This window comes from Strix uralensis, chromosome 2, assembly GCF_047716275.1.
Source record: "Strix uralensis isolate ZFMK-TIS-50842 chromosome 2, bStrUra1, whole genome shotgun sequence".
NCBI lineage: Eukaryota > Metazoa > Chordata > Aves > Strigiformes > Strigidae > Strix > Strix uralensis.
The window spans coordinates 57487847-57504382 of NC_133973.1; positions in this window are offsets into that span (position 1 = coordinate 57487847).

Below are 16536 nucleotides of genomic sequence, written 5' to 3' on the forward strand. Positions count from 1 at the left end.
TTTTAAACCAAACACAGCTGTAGAGAGGTAAGAAGATCTCTCATGTGTTGGAAATGTTATCATTTCACCTCTTATGTATCTATGCCCATTTACACAAAAAATTAAATAAATCTTTGTCAACTTATAGATGAGCTCAAAGGCTAAAATCAACAATTTAATTTACAACTTTTTCCTAAATCCATTTTCTGCCAAATATTTTTACAAGCTGGTGCCTAACTCAATTTGTGAAAATGCCACTTAGCAATGGGAAAACTGAAGTTGCTTTTGGAAAATTCTATTGAATTAATTACATATGGTGTCTAGTTCTTTTCTGTTATGGAAATTCTAGTATACATTAGTCACTTAAAATGTGTTGCAATGAAACATAGCTTTTATTTTTTAATATTTAAAATGCTTGGTACTGAAAAGATGTTCAGCAAAAACAGCTTTTTCTCTGGCTTTATGGGCATAGCAGTGAACATTGCATTGGTATTACTATACTTTTAAAACCTGCAAACCAATGTGTTAAGCATAGAACAAAAGACCAGGGAATAAACAGGAAAACTGTTCTGTATTTTCCAGTGGAATCTCTTGAAAGTGTTCTTTTTTTCCTTAAGAAACTAGAGGTTAGAACAGGAATGCAAAACCCAGAAGCTGTGAACTGGAGTAGAAATAAACCCCATAAGCTTCTATGGGTTTCTCAGTGTAAAAGACTGTAACAAAGTCCAAATAATGATCACTTCCTGTGCAGGATTTATAATATAAATTCAGATAACGTTTTAGATGAGTGATGATTAAAGTTGATTTTTTTTTCCCCCCCCCACATGATACTCTGTTTTGGCTTTAGGATTGCTCCTGAGTGATTTACAATGTGTTCTGAAAGGCAATCTCAAAATTCAGTAGAGAGAACAAAACTACACAGAAAGCTCTGTCTTCAGATCTGCTCAGCCAAGACTGTTCTAAGGGAAGCAGCTTTCTGGCCATTGCACTGCTCTCTGGACCAGCCTCAAAGGCGCCCAGCCTTTCGTCACATTCTTCTTTCTTCTGTTATGTCATAAGATGACTAAGATGAGATGGCTAGAGAAGAGTAAGCTTCTTCCATTTTTTTTATAATTTTTTTTTTTTACCTATGTCCTAAACAGCTGGTGAGAAGAACAAAAGCCTTTAAAGAACATTTTCTAGAGTCCTGGAAATTCTCTTACAGGCACTCTGGGAGACAGGAGGACATAGCCTAGCAACCCAGGCTAGAAAAGAAGAACCTTCCACAGAATCGTTCAGTTTTAGAAAATTTTAGATGTCCTTCCTGTTATTTCTGACAATGATCATGTGCGTATTTCAGAACCTTTAGCTATGGCACTTTCTGTCCAGAGAATCACCTTTGTAGATGATAGCTTGAATTCTAAACAAATAAGCAATTCGTTTTTTAGCAAACATTACATTCTTTTCCACTTGAATATTTTCCCTTAGTTATAGTGCATGCACTGAACTGAGGAAGAAATGTAGCATGAGCCGAAATATTTCTGACTATGTTTAAGGTTGCTCTATAATGTCAGCTTCTCAGGGAACATTAAGCTACATTGTTGAACAGGCAATATATATTTGCTTAATCATTTCTCTGTAGTTGCAGCAGCTGAAGTTATTTTTGCAGGATACTTCAGAGTGTGAATGATTTGATGAACCCAGAGACTTGGCATGAGTCTGATGCTCTGGAAAATGATTAGAAAACTTAGTGTATTATTTCATCTGTGCCTAAAACATCTGCAGAGTTCTGTGAAACTCATAAACAATGCTGTGACCTGGGCCTGCACTTTATTGATATTTCTAGGAGAAAATGTTCTTTCGCTTATTTCTGATTGCATTCACTTTAAATCAAATTTAAAATAAAAAGAAAGATGAGGGAGAAAAACAAGAAGGAAAAGATCCTCTGCCATTAAAAAAAAAAAAGTATTCAAAGTTGTCAGAACATTTTCAAAATGAAGAATACAGGAGGACAACTCCTAGTATATAAAACCTTTAATTTGAAAATAGAGCTACAATAAAAAATTCACTATTTAAGATTTTAAATTGTTTATCTATGGAAGCCTTATTATACAATAATTACTTCTAATAAATTGTATTTGATTTCTGGAACTGAGGTAAAAATGTTTGAATTAACAGCAATTAAATTTTATAGTGAAAGTACATATTCTATATGCATTTAACAAATGGTTTTGATAAAACTTTATGGTGCCACTCATTATATTGCCTATGTTGTTCTTCAACTTACAAGTATGGGCTCAGAATAGTTGGGCTAAAGTCTTTGGAAATGGCTGAAAAACAGGGCAGAGGGATTTGAGATGTGGTGAAAGGAAGACTAGTTTTAGAGATTATGTAATGTAAAGCAAAAACTGTTGAAGACAGAGTTCGGTCCCTTAAGTGTAGATAATATTTGGTTGATAAGACTCCAATTAGCATTAATCCATCTCTTCATTTAAAATGAAAGGATGTTTTCAAACATTCATCATGTTTGTTCTGGAAGGCGACTAAATACGTTAGTCATGAAGGAATGTGAATTTTATGTCAATGTGAAACTGACATTACTTTTCTGATTTCTGGAACAAATGTGCATAAAAGACGCAACAAAATGCGATGTATATGACAGTTTAAGAACAGATGTGTATTTTATTTGTAAATAGCTGTATTTTATTAGTCAATAGCTGTGAGGTCTAACTGCTTTGCTTATGTGAAATAAAAGTGTAAAAGCACTTTTCAGCAGTATGGCTGTTTAATGTCTAAATTAAAAAACAGTGACTTTTTCTTTGGGTTTAGATTTGTAATTATCCAACACTGATTTTTGTGGCAGGTTATTATTTCTTTTTAAACTGATGCCAGCAAGATTCATTTCAGTGACTGACAATTCTTTCCAATACAAACTGTCTGAAAAATAGCAAGGTTTTTCCATGTGTACTTCTTTTTATCATTTGCCTTTATCATCTTATGCAAGAAAGATATTCTACCTCTCACATCCCTCTGTTTAATTACCATGACAAGTCTAGATGTTTTTTGGTATTCTGCTCTTGTTTCAGAGATAAAATTTATTACAGGCTGTTTGCTAAATAATCCAGTCATATGTGCTTGAATGCTCATCACATGAATGGAAGCAAACAATCAGCTAAGACTACGATTTGTCTGATCTATACTGTAAATGTTACTGAGTTGCGGAATTTAGGTGACACTAGGGATGAACATTATCCTTTCTCATGGTGAAAAATTACATGGGGGACTTAAGGTCTGCTCTGAAGTTTCTTCTCTCTTTTCTTACTTTGTCAGATGAAAATCCATGGATTTCCACTAACTTCAGTGTAAGTTTTTCCCTTCCTGTGATTAAGTGCTGGAATCAAATTGAATTCTATCTAATTGAATCTAATCAAATTCTATAAGCTTCGATAGGCTATTTCTGAAGCTAAGAAATAGGGAAATAGAGAGTGATGAAGAATGTATTTAGTACTTAAACCTTGGGAGCACTACTCACAGCATAAATCACAGTTCAAATCACTACCAGTGACTTCCTTTTAAAGCTTCATCTGCTTTACTTTCCAGGGGCCCAGTCATGTTGCCTGACACTCTCATTTTGGCTTCCAGTACAACCTATTGCTGTGGCAGTTTTTGAAGTTTTTATCCTTTTGGAAATATTTCTTTAGATGGAGTTTAAAAAGACAACTACAAACTGCAGGGGGCTCTTCAGAACCTGATGCATAAGCAGGGAATTCAAGGTAGATGAAGAGAAAGACTTCTGTTTTGAAATTGTGTTTTAAACCATTATTGATACTAAAAAAGGAGAGCCAGAAACTTCCTTTCAGACAACGGAAAAAAAATCAGCACCATAAACTTTGGATAAGAACCATTATATATTTCTAAGCAGTATTAAAAATATTCTAGTAATATTAGTTATTTAGCAGTCCCAGTTAACAACTACTGTTATACAATGGATATATGAATAACACAATTATTTTTTATCTTCTGTTACTTGGCAAATAGTCAATAAAATCAGTACTTGGCTGAAACTTTCAGAAACTTACTCAGTAATATATTTCCCTTCTTCCTGGCTGTAAAATTCTCCTGCAGGGCTGATGTGATGGATTGACCCATTTTCCCCAGCTATCTTAAATAAGATCGGTTCTGGATGCTTGGTGCCCCCAGGCTGGCTGTCTTTTCCTCTTGTTTCCTTGCTGTCACTTGGGCAGCTAAAATGAATGTCTTCTCTGCTCTTCTTCTCTTGTATCTTTATTAGGCTCTGAAGGGTCACTAATGGAGCAAGACCACAAACAAAATACTAAGAAGGATCTCAGTGAAAACACTGTTGTGTCTTTTAAGGGATAGTCAATTTTCAACATACACATACACAACATACACATAACAAAGATCTGTACCGGCAGAAATAAAATTACTGTTAGACTACTGTTATCTCAAACTGTCTAATGAATCTCAGATAAAAATATTACCTGGAAAATATCCATATGATAATAATACCCAGAGATATCCAGGATCTACTGTAGAGGAGGAAATTGATATTTGTTACATACGGTAACTGAAAAGAAGCAGATAATTACATATAAAAGTGAAATCCTTTGTAAAAATAATGATTTTTATTTTGCATTACAAAATTTTGAGTCTTATTCCCGAGTGAAGAAAAGGAAATGTGAACTATGAGTAAGCAAATACAGAAATGTTTGCTTGTTTTAACTTACAACTTTAACTTGCAAGATTTTCTGAGTTATTATTCACTTACACAAAAAAGTAGGTACAAATTTAGGTCACAAACAAATATGTCTAGCCTCAATATAATCTCCCAGACAACATTTTTAATATATAATTAACCACCATAGAAGTTAACTTCTAGACAATGTGTCTTTTTAGCAGAGAGAGGCTGAATATCAGATGAAAATATAGTACTTGATTCTAATAAACAGTTTAAAACCTCTGGGGTTGGGGGGGGGGGCGGGGGGGAGGTGTATTTTTTTTCCCATCAAACATTAAAATTTACCTAGACTGTTTTTAGAGTTACTCCTTAAGAAAAATAAATAATTTTGGAATAAATATTTTTTTTTACAAATGTGCCAGTACTCTTTTTAAAAAACTTTTCACCTTATATGAAGTATAATGTTGTTCTGGCTTATCTCAAGACTAAACTCTAGGAAAGGTCTTTTGCTCCAAGGAGAATTGAATTTTACTAGTATTTAATGAATTCGGGGACTCATCACCAGGCCCTGACCATAAATAAGTTTATGAAGAGACTACCTGATCTAAGATTTTAAACACCTGCCAGTTAATGTCTTACTTGTTAGTACAAATGTCAGAGAGTACTGAATTATCTCTGATGCTGTTGGTATTTCCTGAAAATCTCTGTGTTTGCAATTGTAACCTGAGAGTTTTTAAAGAAAACATGTAGTCTTTAACAGGCATTGGATTCCAGGTCATTAAATTTTACATTCTGAAGTCACTGCTGTTTAATTATCAGCTAATACTGAGACTTCTCTGCCTGGTTTAATGGGATGGAGTGCATTGAAATGTATTATGAGTAAAGCACAGTTTTGCTTTTAGAAATCAAGTCTTTTTTTAATCAAAGTTGAAATTGGCACTAAAAGAAATTTTAAAAGAACAACACAGAGGATATATAACAATTTGCTATCAGAATTTTAAATAATTCACAAGATTATTTAGCTAAGTAAAAAAGTGGAATACTCAAAATATTAAATTACTAATATTCTAAGATTCCTATATTGTGTCAGAAAAAGATGAGAAATTTGGCCTACATGGATCATCTGGTTCTGTTTTGCTTGACAAGTTGCAATTAGATGTTGTTTCAGATGCGCACCAAAGTATGGAAATGTCAAAAACTTGATGAAGTTTTGTGGCATTGTGCACCGGATAATAGCTAATCTTATGTAATTAGCTCCTCCTCATCATCATCATCATATCTAAGCTACTTCCTTTAGAATATGAAGCAAGATATTTGACATCTGCCATATAGTTTTGTTCTTGTCCTCCTTTTCTCTCCTGGCCTGCACGGAGCGAAGTATTGTGCTTTTTTTTCATTAGCAGTTTACCACAGAGAAAGTGCAGACAGGACATAGTCAAGTTTAAGATGTTCCTTTTATGTTCCATCTCATTGCTTTGAGATAAATCACAAGTAATTTTTTAATGTGCTTTTACGATAGAAAGTTTCAGTATGTTAGAGAAATGGAGTTGTTCCAGCACAGTGAACATAGTCAGCTCCTGGGAAAATGTTCAAATAAGTATTGTCAAAAATATGGACATGTTGAAAATAATAAGTAGCTGAAACAAAAAATGTATTTGAATTTGTAGGCACCATTTAAGCATCTATTTTACACTATTTTTGAAGTAAATTAATCAAAGATATTCGAAGACCTGTGCTGTAGACCCTAAATTTGAATTAATAGTCTCTGTAAAACCACTGGGAAGAGCAAAGGTGCTCGCAGTATCCCACTCTCCCAAGCAACTATATTATTGCAAACTTGGACTCTCCTAACCCTGGTGAATTCAGTCGCAAATTGTTACAAAATTAGAATACAGATTGGACAAAACAAAAGCGCATAGAACAGAAGCCACATTGTCAGTGTGAAAGTGAAGCTCTCAAACAAGAAGTTGTCCCAGTTTAACCTCAGGTCAGGGAACAGCAGTCTGGTCAGCATGAAGAAAATTCAGCAGTCAGACTTCTTCCTTTTGGAAAAGTATTATTATGTGCTTATGTGTTAAAATCTAAAAAGCCCCCCCAAAAAAAGCAAAGGCAAGGATGAATTCCTGCCTCACATTGTGTAAACTGAACCTGCATTTCCTAATTTTATTTTCTATCAAAAAGTAAAAAGGCGAACAAGTATAGCCTAAAAGTACATGAGTAGTGGACTGATAATCCACAAAACTGTAGGACTATATGGGTGTCCATTCCCATTGATTTCAACACTTGATTTATACAAAATTACATACACTGATATGATGAGATTGAATTGTATCAGAAGAAAATTATCAAATTAAATCTGTTTATTTATTTTCTAAAATCATTGTCTAAAATCAATGAGACAATTATAGAAGTTCAACTTATTCCTAAATAGTAAGAGGTCTCCATTTCTTCATAAGTAAGAGATATAATTTAGCTAACAATTAGTATCAACAATTAATTCAACAAACAAAACTGATCAAGTTTTTATAGTTTTGATGAAATATGCTTATCAACAATATTATTACTCATTTACAATACATATTTTAAATCCTTAAAATATGGCCTAAACAGCAATTTAATAGAGAAAATTGATGTATTAATGTGCAGTAAGGGGTAAGGTATCCATTAATTCATGTTATCTCAATCAGTTCATACACATCTGTAACAAAGAGTGAGCAAAAATTGTTTTGTTCACCTCTAACAGCTAGAAACACTGTAAATTAATTCACATAACCGAGAAGTTCTAAACCCTTATGCAATATAATTTTTAATACCATGCATACACCCAGTTTTATGTTATAAAAATACCACTCTTGAGGGCTGTAGTAAAATCCTGAAATGATTTGGGGCACTCTGAGATGAAAAATCACACAAAATGGTAATTTAGCTACCAAATAGACTCAGTCAGAGGCTAAATGGTGTGGATTAAGCCAGTCTGTTCCAGAGTGAGTTAGTTCACAGCACTTTGGTTGTAAATTAACTATGCTATTTGACTTTTGGACTAGCAGCTTGTCCTTTGCCTTCTTTCTGTTAGCAGTATAACCTCAGCAGCCTACATATCCGCCCTTCACCTGTGAATTCCTGAAGGATGACGAATTTTTAACAACTTCTCAGCAATTGTGTTATACCCCATGTGTCTGATGTACCCTACTCAGCAGTTATAGGACTGTATGTGAATGACTTGATGAGTTTGGGGCCTCTTGGTGCAAAAGAGACATTGATAAACTGGAGAGGGTCCAGCAAAGATCTGCTAACATGGCTGGGGGATGGAGCACATAATGTGTGAAGAAAGGTTAAGGGAACTGGGCTTGTTGGATAAGTAATTTTTTCCTCATTTGGTTACATACAAGAGGGTATTAAGTCAAGCTAGTCCAAAATAAATAAATTGAAGTAGTTTTTCACACATGTCATTATGCCATAAAGCTTCCTGCCCTACAGTGTTGTGCATTTTAAGTCTATATCACTTCAAAAAATGATTGGAAGAAAAACAGAAAAAATTCTCTAACAAGGCCATTAAACAGAAAGATGCATTTTCTGTCTCAGAAAGAAATCCTGATTTTCAAATTGCTGTAGACTGAAAAATCCTGAGAAAGTATTCCTATATACTTGCTGAAGCCTTTTATTTTTCCGCAGGCATTTGATATCAGGTATCATCAGGAACTAAGCTAGATGGACCTTTAGTCTGATGTGGTACAGTTGTTTTTAAGTGTCACCTCTTTGATAACCAGAATGACAGGTGAATGAGGAGAGGGGGTCCAGATCATTCTCAATGGAAAGGTAAACAACTCATGTGTTTACACTCTGCTCCATTATATAAGAGTGAAAACCCTGATCATTTTGAGCAAAGGCAAAGTGAAGAAAAATTTCCCTTGAATCAACCAGGCAGCTGAACAGCCAAGTATGTGGGTGAGCTCTGAAAACTGGAGTTGTTTATGGAAGCACGTCATTACAGCATACACAGTGCTGACTGCTGAAGTACCCCTGCTGGGCTGGGGTAGGAAATTCGATTTTCCATTCTCCTGCTGCAGAGATGTGTCACTGTTCTGCATCAATATTCTTGTGTTTGAACCATCTAGGTTGGAGGCTAATGAAAAACAAACGGCTGATAATCGGTGTTCTTAAAATGCAATAAATTAAAGAATGACAAATTGAACAGAAACAGTTGGAGGTTCTTTGTATCATTCTTGACTAAGAATTTGATTATCCAGCCAAGTTATGAAAGGAAAATAAAATATTTTCCTGACAATGTTACACTCTTTAAGAGTATCTAGAGATTAAATACTAGACATAGTTAAGGAAATAACCAAACACTGATTAAGTTCGGGTGGACTATTTGGAAGCTTAGAGCCAGAACCACCATATTCCATTTAAATTTATAATTTGTATATAAATCTTATTTCCACATTTTGATTTACATTTAAGGATAGTTTAGAAAAAGCATTCAGAAATGTGGTGAATTATAATGCTGCACAGATTCTATAATGTCTTCATGCTCAGCAGGAGACAAGGAATTTGCAAAAGAATTACTGGCACTAATACAAGATAATTGGGAGATAATAAATTCTAATGCTTTGGGAAAAGGAATAATATACATTAGATGGCTATCTGCAAAAGTATCTCCCACCGTTTTTCCAAATCCAAATCAACCCAGTTTACAAGGACATTGCTTTCTCATGCATAATAAAGAGTAACTAGGGAGTTACTTAAGTTGAAGGACATTGTTAGATTGCTATTATGTTACTATTATTATTATATACTGAGACCAATACAAGCAGTGTGCTATATAATGATACGAATAAAATTAAGCAGGCCATTATTTCCTGAGTTCTATTATTATTATTATTATTATTATTATTACAAACAGTATACCGACATTTATCTAAAAGGCAAATGCTATTTGTTATTAGAGATCAAAATAATATTTTTAGGAAAAAAAACCTGTTAAAGATACATCAAAGAAATTGCTGCTGGCTGATGAATTTGATTATTTTTTTCTGTAATCAATTAAATTTTAATGCTGGTTTTGGTTATGCTCATATAAAACACAGATAATTAACAAAACTCTGCCAGTTTTTCACCATGTTTAATGACTTGTGTGCTTTTTCTGCTCCATACCCTCTCTTTGCTTTCCAGCTTAGGCAATACTTTAGCTATTTTTGTGTATTCAGAACAAGTCCCAGTTTTGATTAAAGCTTTGGGCAATTGCATAAAATTGTCCTCCACCAGCCGAATGAGGTCTTATAAAGTGTTTCTTTGGCAGTGTCTTGCTGATGACCTTACTGAATTTTCTCTAATGAGTCAAATACCATGCAAACCTCTGTCTCTAACCTTGGCAATTTTTAACGCCATTTCCCCTTCTAATTTTGCCCTACATGAAGTCAAGGGTAAAAAAAGCCTCTTCCAGGAGACAGTCTAATTCCACTTGCATAACTGTGCATACGACATCTCCAACTCCCTCCATTCTCCTTCTCCTTTTCAACAACAAACTGGCTTACTGTTGAAGTTGCTTTTCCCCAACGTTGTCAGTCAACACAGCCCACAAGAATGAGAAGAAAGAATGGGCAAAGACAGTCTGAAAGTACTGAGTTGTTTAAATAACTCTTACCATTGTCACTGTAGCTACCTCCTGCCCAGTAGCACTTCCCCACTCTTTTCTTCACCACTGCCCTCCATCCTTCCTTCAATTAACAGTGCTCTCCACTTGTATGTAATTTTCGTTATATGAGATGCCATTTGGGGCGCAACAGGAGAATGGTGAGTTCTGCAAAACCATTAAATTTTAATGGATTTTAATTGGTAGGATCCGAAGCCTCCCTGGCATTCAATGAGATTGGAACATGAATCATCAACAGAAAAATGAAGAAACAGTTACAGTTTAAGGCCAAAATTTTTAGACTAGACAGTATTGCTTTAGGCTTTGTAGTTCTTTACTTAGGCACCTGCATATGGACTTCAGACACAAATTTTAGGCACCTGCTTTTAAAAGACTTGGACTAAAGTAACTTCATGTTTGTGATGTGCTGTTCACTAACACTGATCTGCTTCCTCAGTTTCAAATTTTTGGTTGACATGTGTTTGACATCCTGTCTAATTAGAATATAGTCCACTTGAAAAGCTAAGTACTTGGCTGGTTGGAAAACTATATGGAACAGTGTACCAAAGCAGTGATTTTGGAACTGTCAGACCTGATCAGGACAAAAAGCAAGTATATATTAAAACAGGATATAACCTTTTCAAAAAAAAATATCCAATACATTTATTTTCAAAAGAAATGCTTATTTTATTCTTTATTTGTTTTTACTTGTGCTTGAAGCACTAATAAGAATATTTTTTTCCAGTATGAATGGAAAAAATGGGAGACCTGCTGATTTGGCTGTTAGACTTCTAGACCTATAATCCTATCACAATGGGTAGGAATCTATTGGGTGGGTGGTAGGTAGGACTGCTTATCAGGTAGAAAAACTGGAACAATTGCCACTAGATATGCACAGAAAACCTAATTATGTATCCATATGAATATGCTTATTTTATAATGTGTGCAATATTAAGTCAATCTGTATGTGTGTAGTAATGTGTTGGACCTTCATCTGAGCAGTCAACATGCTGTACCGGGCATGGCTTTCTAAGAATCATCAGTTTCATAAATTAGATGTGAAGCAAGGCATGGCAAGAAAACCCCCACAAAACTATTGGTTTTAGATCTGTTTTGTTAAGCAAACTTGACTGAAGGACAAGTTTTGGTTCAACTCATCTGGCACAGGAGCTGTACTTGCTTCGATTTTTAATCCTGTGACAAGACATGGCTTTCTTTAAATTCCCAGGTACCACACAGAAGTGATGTCGGTCACATGGAGTGTTCACAAAATGACTTATCAATTTACTCGCATCATAAGATTTAATTCTCACGAATGACCTTTAATTCCAAGTACTCCTCCAGTTACTCTCTTTTTGAAAAATCACTGATTGCCCCACTCAGGAAATTGAGTATTTTTAAGATAGGCATGCCTAAAAATGCCCAAATCACCAGTTGTTAGAAAAACACAGCTCAGACATGAAAAAAATAGGAGAGGGATGAAAATCAAGAGCAGCCAAAGAAAATTTCCAATACCAATGAAAAAGGAAGCTTAAAATAATAAAGCTTATTTTAGAAGATTTCTGTGATGTAATATCTCATCTACAGTGAACACTGAGGAAAATATATAAAAGAGGAAATCAAACTACTATAAAAATTACAGATAATTTTCTGAATGGTCTTCCATTAGGATTATTTGTTTCATACAGTAATAGTTAGATACAGTGGGTTTTGCTTTACTTTTATGGACTGGATTATTTTACAGATTTCAGAAATACATGAGCAAGATAAAAAAATAAAAAATAAAAAAAAAAATTTAAAGTTTTCTCATTCTTTTTGACAGTCAAGGAGATAAAATGAGAACACACTCCTCGGTAAATATAAGGAGGAAACTGTAGTTCAGGATTTCTGCTGAGTCTTTTGGTTCCTTTAAGTTAAGTGTTTAGCTGCTACTTACATTTAACACAAAATATGTCCTTTCTCCACAGCCTAATGTGAAATGTACATTTCTGATAGAAGTTGCTTTCTACTTAAGCAGATATGAGTTAATTTATTACTTGCATAAGGACACGCACTAGATCAGATTTGAAAAGGGTTGTGCCACACAGTGTTTTGCTGGTTCCCCCTGCCCAGGCTAAATATTCCAGGCATTCTAAGTTTTATTCCATTCTTGGTCTTTCTAGAAAAGAAATTGGCAGTCATGGCAGATTTTGCCAAATTTAATCTGTTTTCTCGTCTCAGATAAAGAAAACATAAGAAGACAAGGAAGTTTTATAGAAATGATAATATATATCTTTTTTTTTTCAACATTATATTCTATAATTCTTATTTACTTATTATTACAGTAGTACCTAAATGTCACAGTTGAGGGTGTCTGTACAAAGCTGAATATTTTACAGCTATAAAACATAGAACAGATTCTACCTAGAACACCTACAGCTGAATGTAGCTCCAGCTGATGTAAATGGGACACATCTGTTTGCACTTGTGGTCTGGATTTTTCTACTCCAGTCATGCTTCTATAGTCAGATCCATGTTTTTGAAACCTGGTGCCAGAATAAGTCTGTGCAGATCCAGTTGCAGATTCTGGGTAGATTTACATTTCTTTGCTTTTTATCAAGATACTGATTTTGTATCAGCAATTGCTTTTGCTACTAGAAATTCTTTTTTTTTTTTTTTTTTTTTATGAATCTTAAAGTATCCGTATCCTTCAAACCTACAGTAGACATTGACTGCTGGTGCCCGGCACTTAGATGAAAAGAGGATTTAAATCTTTTAGTCCATCAATCATGCATTGTTCCCAGCCCTGAAAAAAAGAACAGAAAAAATGAATGACAGTGTAAGTCCCACTAAATTTCACCACTAAGAGGTACATTGAAAGCACTGTTACTTTTAAGGAGAACTTGCAAAGAATAAGGATGTTCACCTCCAGCAGCGTTAAAAGTAAAGTGCAGTTGTACACCAAATTATCCTGGTCAGAGTGACTGACCTTGGGACTGTAATGAAAACTTGAGTGACAGGTTGGACACAGTAGTCTGGGACTCACCCTAAACCTGAAACCCTTTCAAAATTCCTCTTCCTGCTTCTTTGGTACAGGGCTGTTTAATTCCTCCTACTGATATGTTCAAAACCTTCACTTGCCTTGAAGGTAAACATAGCCCCAGGGGGCCTGCAATAAGATTTAGGAGCAAACAAAAAGTTTAAATTGCCATCTTGTTGAGAATTTTAAACCCATGCTTGCAATTTGCAAGTTGCAACCCTCCATCTAAGCCTTGTGGCAGGGACTAACACAATATATTGAATTTTATGAAGAATCAATAATCCTAAAAAATGTGATTTCACTTCTAGATGCTGATAGAATACAGACAAAACTTAAACTCTGAAGAATGAAGAATTACTGAAATTAATAAGATGCACCCCTCTGCACTCTGACATCCAAAGACATAGAGGATTTCTGTTTGTTAGAGTGCAGTAGTCAAAATAAAGGTACTAGAGACAAAGTTAAGGTAGAATAGTGGTATAGAACCGCCTTAAAAATCAAGTAAGCAATACTGGGGGGAAAAAGTATAGGCCACATCTTAAGTTTCTAATCATGACTGCTAGGATCCAGGTGTAGATTATTAGTTCTTAAAATATGTATAATGTGATTTGTGATTTGCTTATGGTCACTATATTATACCAGGGATGTTGTAGTTACCTGAGTGCTCTCTTCTGCCTCAAGACTGATCATGCACAGCTAGGCTGGGCTTAATAAGACAGAGCTGACCTCTGTGGGAGTATCTTCAGTGTGAGACAGAATTTACACAGCATTTAAACTCACTACCTCAAAAGTTAAATGCTAAACTCAGCATACTCTTAATTAATTGAAGAATTCACACCTATTCAATTCCACTTAGTTTTTTTTCTCTCTACCACACAGCTAAGAAAACAGGCAGTCAGATATATCAATGCTCTTTCCATCCTTGTTTTATAGACTTATGTAGAAACAAATAACACTTTACAAATTTTTAATAAGTTTAATTTAGGATTTGATTTGTCAATATATTCCTGTCATATGTTGGTAGAGTTTAATTGAAGTTGGTGGACCTTTTTTGACATAAATATGGATCAATACATGATGAACAAAGCCTTTTAACCATTGTTTTCAAAAAGCACTCAGGTGATTCACATCACTAACTTTTTTTTTTTTTTTGATGTTATTCTCAGAAAACTTTTCTCCTTATCTTCTAAAGTCGAAGGAGAGAGAAAAATCCTCAAGAGAATAAATCAGAGTACCTAAGCTTGGGCCTCTGCCCTGAACCATTCCTTTGGTGGTGTTTACTTTTCACCACTGGCCATAGATTTAATTTCTTCTCCTTAAAATCAGTCTTCAAATGCACCACCTTAGCATTGTTGCTATCAAAATCAATAGAAGTATTACACCAACCCTGAATACTTTTGAAAACGGTACTTTTTGTATCCAAGTTGCTTCTTTTCCATGCATTCACAGAATCTCTTGAAATTACATCATCTCCTGTTTATTTTCCTTAATGCATCTGCTTTTGCAGCTATACTGCAAGCTTTTCATGCACATGCAGTATTTGCAGGGAGCGGCACCAGAACACAACTAATCCACCACATCAGAGTTCAAATACCTCCTACAAATCAGTCAGATCCTGTTTACATAATGCTCTGTTGACTCCAAGTGTGAAAGACGACAATTTGCATGAGTTTTACTCATGCAAAAATACCTGCAAACACTGTAGCCATCAACCAACTCAACTATCTTGCTTACTACATTTAAATTTTATACAAAAGAGTCCATTTCAAGAGCCTTAGTAAAGTTCTGTGGATCCAGTTTATTATTATTTATTATTCTTATTATCATCATTATATTCAGCTTTGCAAAATACCATCCGTAAAATGCAACACGTAAGAGTCTTTCATCATATTCCATAAATGTCCAAAAACATGTTTAGAAGTCCCTTACAAAAAGTACTTTCCCATGGTTAGTGTCTATGTCAAGCAAACTCAAGCCTGAGGAAGTAGATGCCTCAGGGCATGAGGCAGTATGTGCACACACCAGCTGGAAAGGCTTCTGGGCACTGAAGCAGTCATTGAAGAAAAAGCTTAGGATATTAGGAAATCTAAAGACAGGTAGATAGATCCTGTATGGATTTCCCAGTAGCCCTTAACTACTAATGAATGTTAGTGAAATGAGAATTCAATAATTACCTGATTAATATAAAGTTCCATCAAAAGATATGAACCTACTAATGCTGATAATGATAAATACATGCACAGACATTTTCAGGGTCAGGGCTATATCAAACCATGCAGCCTCTATTGGAAAGCAGAAATCAGTTTTGCAGACACGAATTAGACTGTGATTCCAGTTGTTCTCATGTCAATCCAGTCGCTTCAGTTGAAATCCCAGTTCTGTCTGAAACAACTCATGAAGTGTTCAGCTAGGGCACAATGTGCTGTGCCGAAAATGCCTGAACTACAATCAACTCAAGCCCAAAAGCTGCTCTGCCTCTCATTTTACTATGGAAAAACTAAATTTCATTCTAACATTCTGTAAAATGGAAAATATAGATGAAAGTATAGAAAATACTTGTGATATATTTCTGTTGCTATACTGTAAGATCATTCACCCACATACTGAAGCTAGTTTCTCTGCATACTGTGAGATGAAACAAGAAGTCTCCAGCACCAGTAGCTCTAGCTCAGATTCCACATCTGGAACTGCTTAGTAATGTATATGTAAAAATTATCTTGATAGACAACACAATATAATCCCACTCAGACAGCATTGTGCTCCTAAGTAATGTTGCTGGCTCAACTCAATAATCTAACACCATTGCTAGATATAGATTTTCTACTGTTATATTTGCCACATCTAGTTCCGTTAAGCTTTTAGTCAAAGACTGGAGGCATTGATCACATAGAAGGACACATGTAATGTAGGAAGTGCATCTTTCTGCAGATTAATTCCTCCTGCTGGTTTATGAATAGCTGATGTCCCAGTATAACAGAGAAATCCAAGCAGCTGTAGCAATTAGACATGACAAGACATTTTCCACATACTGTTTTGTCTAATGAACTGTCAGAGAGTACAGTTTCCCTGACTTTTAATTACTGCACCACCCACAGTTACGACAAGTTCACCTACCTCTTCTGTCTGAGATTTAATTTGTCTTCTCAAAAGCATCCTTATTAAAAGTGATGGGTCCCAGTTTGGACTTTTGCTAAACAGTGTAATGTAATATAAAGGCAACATTATGGT